The sequence below is a fragment of the Apium graveolens genome, chromosome 11 (assembly GCF_009905375.1).
Source record: "Apium graveolens cultivar Ventura chromosome 11, ASM990537v1, whole genome shotgun sequence".
In the NCBI taxonomy this organism is placed as follows: Eukaryota; Viridiplantae; Streptophyta; class Magnoliopsida; order Apiales; family Apiaceae; genus Apium; species Apium graveolens.
In genome coordinates, this window is record NC_133657.1 from 71,183,968 (window position 1) to 71,188,638 (window position 4,671).

The 4,671-nt window shown below is 38.8% G+C and overlaps 1 non-coding gene across 1 annotated transcript; it reads right to left on the reverse strand.

Annotated features, from left to right (window-relative positions):
* Positions 1-946: 946 nt before the first annotated feature.
* LOC141699317 (small nucleolar RNA R71) lies at positions 947-1,052 on the reverse strand. Its single transcript, XR_012565789.1, has one exon. It is a non-coding gene; the product is annotated as a small nucleolar RNA R71 (small nucleolar RNA).
* Between the last annotated feature and the right edge of the window lie 3,619 nt (positions 1,053-4,671).

Here is a 4,671-nt window from a genome sequence, read left to right on the forward strand (position 1 = left end):
TGGTTCTTATTCAGCTTCTATCTCTTTTATGGATATCTGGTAGAATGATACTCGTTCAACGAAAGTTGGCGTTTATTAGTTTCGTGTTATCTAATTAGTGTCATCACCATCACATGCTAAGGTTAAGAACAATAAGGCTATTGAATGAAGTATTTAATGAAGTTAGGATCCCATGTTTGTCATATATAGTAATTCAACCTCAATTCTCTTAGTTAATGTTATTTAGTATAATATCTTAGTTTAATAAAAACCCAATTTGTTATTTGTCTTAGCATTGAGCGATAACCATACATTGTTGCATAGGTGCATAAATTGAACTTAACCTAAACCAGTCTCTGTGGGAACGAATCTGATTTATATCTTATACTACTTGCGAACGCGTATACTTGCGTTAATATTAGCGCGTGTTTTCACCCTAACAAGTTTTTGGTGCCGCTGTCGGGGACTAGGTGTTAATTTTTAGTTTATGTGCTTGTCGTCAGTGGTCGTTAAAGTTCAGTGACTCGGATTCTTTTACTTTCACGGTTTATTTGTTTGTGTTTCAGGTACTCATTATAATGGGAGATCCAGCAGCAAGAACAAAAGCCTTGATGGATTTTTCTCAACCCAAGATCAATGACATATAATCTAGCATTGTCAGGCCAGCTATCACAACTAATACCTTTGAGATCAAGCCTGGCATAATTCAATGGGTGCAGAATTCAATCCAGATTGGGGTTCTTCAACGGAAAATCCCAATATGCACATTAGGGATTTCATTGAGATCTGCGACACCTTCAAGTTCAACGGTGTTTCTGAAGATGTTGTGAAGCTGAGACTGTTCCCATTCTCTATGAAGGACAAGGCTAAGAGCTGGTTACACTCTCTACCGGCTGGTTCGATTACTACTTGGGAAGATCTTGCTCAGAAGTTTCTTACTAAATTCTTCCCTATGGCAAAGACAGCTGCACTCAGGAATGCTATTACTCAATTTGCGCAGCATCGGGAGAATCGCTAAGTGAAGCTTGGGAGCGCTACAAGGAGATGCTTAGGAAGTGTCATCATCATGGAATGCCTGATTAGATGATCATCACTTGTTTTTACAATGGGTTGGGAGCACAGTCCAGACCCATGCTCAATGCAGCAACAGGCGGAGCATTATGGGCAAAGAGCTATGAGGAAGCTTATGATCTAATTGAACTGATGGCTACTAATGAATATCAGTATCCAACCCAGAAATATCCACAGGGCAAAGTAGCAGGAGTTCTTGAAGTGGATACAGCTACAACTATCACTGCTCAACTAAAGGAATTGTCTATGAAGATCGATTCTCTAGCTAACTTGGGTGTTAATCAGATAATTAGTGTTTGTGAGCTGGGTGCAGGTCCGCATGTGACTGAGCAATGCGCTATATCTAGTGACTCAGCTCAGTTTGTGGGCAACTTTCAGAGATCGCAGAAACCAGTTCCAGACATTTATCATCCTGACAACTGGAATCATCCTAACTTCAGCTGGAGCAACAATCAGAATGCGATGCAACAGCCATTCCAACAGTTTGGAAATAGGCTATTCAACCCTCCTAGTTTTTAACAACAAATTACACCAAAATAACAAAGTCATGGTGCATGTCTATCTTCGAATGAAAAATCTGAATTGGAGGAGTTGCGGCTTATGTGCAAAAACCAGGCTCTTATATGCCAAAGCCATGCTGTTTCTATCCAGAATCTGGAGAACCAAATAGGGCAAATTGTTAACGCCTTATTGAATCGACCACCAGAAATGCTTCCTAGTGCTACAGAAGCCAATACAGGCAAGAGGGAAGTTGAAGAACAGGTGAATGCCATCACCTTGAGGTCTGGAAAAGTCGCAAGCCCCCAAATTCAGCAAGATGAAGAGCCTGAAAAATCTCAAGTTTCAGAAAATACAGTTGTGGCTGAAGAAGAAGTGCAGAAGGAAGCAGAGGTGGAACCAAGGAAGACTACTGTGGAATACACTCCTCCTGAGGGTAATACAAGGGAGAAATAGATCTATCCTCCACCTCCTTTTCCTAAGAGGCTGCAGAAGAAAAAGCTGAATAAGCAGTTTGAGAAGTTTTTGGAGGTGTTCAAGAAACTTCATATCAACATACCTTTCGCTGAAGCCCTTGAATAGATGCCTAGCTATGTGAGGTTTATGAAAGGTATTCTCACTCGGAAAGTGAAGCTCGATGACTTAGAGACCATTGCTCTAACGGAGGAATGCATTGCTGTGCTGCAACAGAATTTACCTCCGAAGCTTAAAGATCCTGGAAGCTTCACTATTCCTTGCACCATCGGAAACTTGTCGTTTGATAAGTGTTTATGTGATTTAGGAGCTAGCATCAATTTGATGCCCTTATCTATCTTCAAGAAGCTTGGTCTGCCTGATCTGAAACCAACATACATGTCATTGCAACTAGCTGACCGTTCCATCGCTTATCCACGAGGTATAGTGGAGGATGTCTTGGTCAAGGTGGATAAACTCATCTTCCTTGCTGACTTTGTAATTCTTGATTTTGAGGAGGATAAGAAGATTCCCATTATCTTGGGGAGACCATTCTTAGCTACTGGCCGAACTATGATCGATGTGCAAAACGGAGAGCTTTCGATGAAGGTTCACGATCAAAAGGTCACTTTTAATGTGTTCAAGGAAATAATGTTACCCACAGCTAAAGAGGAGTGCTTTAAAGTAGAGCAAATTCAGGTTTTGAATGCACCTCCGTGGAAGAGGAAGTTGGATTTGCCATTCGATTCTCTTGGGTTAGCAGAGCTGAAAATTTCTCAGGAGTGTTTTGAACCATTTATTCAAGAAGCTCCCACACTTGAGCTCAACCGAATGTCAGATCACTTGAGTTATTCATTCTTAGGTGCACCACATGATAAGGGCTTGGGATATATATTTGATGATGTAGAGGGTAGGGGAACGAACTCTCCAATGCCTACAGAGGGTTCTTCTCATGTGCAACAGGTAGTTGATAGGACTGGTGTTGGTGATGAGCAGTACAGGCGAGTAATTAGGCGTATGGAGGCCATGAACGACATTCACCATCATTTTGCTGAAGATTTGACACACGCTTTCGGTACTGTTGTCCGAGACACTGGTGGCGAGGTTAATTGGCCACCTGATCCTCCACCCGACGAGGGTGACTCTCCCGCTAATTGGGTATGCCTGAAATCCTTATTATTACCTTCAATGAGGACATTGAAAATTTTAAGTTTGGGGGTGATAATGTAAGGATTAGTAATGTGTGTGTCCATATAGATTCATATAGATTCATATTGCATGTTTAGTTGTAGTTCATTCATATTTTTGCATGATTGTTCATTTAGGACCTTTTTTTTTGTTTTTATGTGATTTCATATAGTTGCATTTGCATGCATATTTAGCATGATCCCTTAAGATGAACTATGATATTTGATAAGTTGATGTTGATTTGAGTGTGGTGATGACGAATAGAGGGATGTTTAAGTCCTAATGAATTCATTTGCATGCCAGAAATAAATATTTTCACAAAGACTTATAGGGTTGCTTTTGATCTAGATCATGATCATACTTGTTTGTTGTTGAGATTTAATCACTTGGTTATATTTAGAATTTGTGATATTCTCATAATGACATAAAAACACTGATTTTTTTTATCTGGAGAAAAACATGGATTTCATTACTAGTTATTATAAGGCTAGGCGTCAAATGACTAATAGCCGGCTCATATTTTTATGAGTAGTCTAGGATTGAATGAGATGGAGCGAAACGCATTCATTCATAAAAGAAAAAAAAAAGAAAAAAAAGAAAAAAAAAAGAAAAAAAGAAGAAAAAAAAGTATGTGTTTATGCATAATTGATCAAGATTGAGCTCTTTAATACTCGAGTTATTAAGTTCTAGGGGACTTTGTGCCTAGTGACCTAAGGCTTTTATAGTCTGGGATCCGTTAATCTAACGCTCGCTACATGGGTATTATTGCATAAGTCTTTTGGGACCTCATTCATTGCACGGTCAAATAAGCATCTTTGTTATGTGTTCAATAATAGTGTGAATCCTTGTATAACTCTAGTAGAAAGGAGGTGTTGTGAGTCATAATATGTTGATTGTCTATTCTGTTTATAAACTTTTGATTGTTTCGATGATAGATAAGTTATGGTTATTGATCTAGAATCAAGAGATATCTGTTAGGCATTCCACACACGCACGTTTCTGGTTTGTGAGTTGGTTTGTGGGATTTATTCAAGCTCTGTTTTAAGTCATTGCATTCTTAGAGGCATTGGCTTATTCATTTGTTTATGGTTATTCTGAAGGGATCGATTGCATTATCATTTAGTTGCATTCACGTAGTTGCATTCTTGCATTAGGTTTGTTTTGTAGTTTGGAGTCTATTTATGCTTGAGGACAAGTATCGATTCAAGTTTGGGGGTGTGATAAGTGGATTTTATATCCACTTGGAACGCTTCATTACAAGCTTAAATTGGTGTTTTTGACTCAAGTTGTTGGTATTTTGATATGTTTTTTGTGTTATTGTATTTCAGGTATCAGTTAAAGGAAGAAAGGAGCTTTTAAAGGAACTATGATAAAAAATGATCAGATTTAGAAGCCAAGGACATTGTCAAGTTTTAGAGAATCTCGTTAGCTTCGTGTGGGCAGTTGAATCGCCTAATTCTGACGAGTAGAACTTAAGTTATG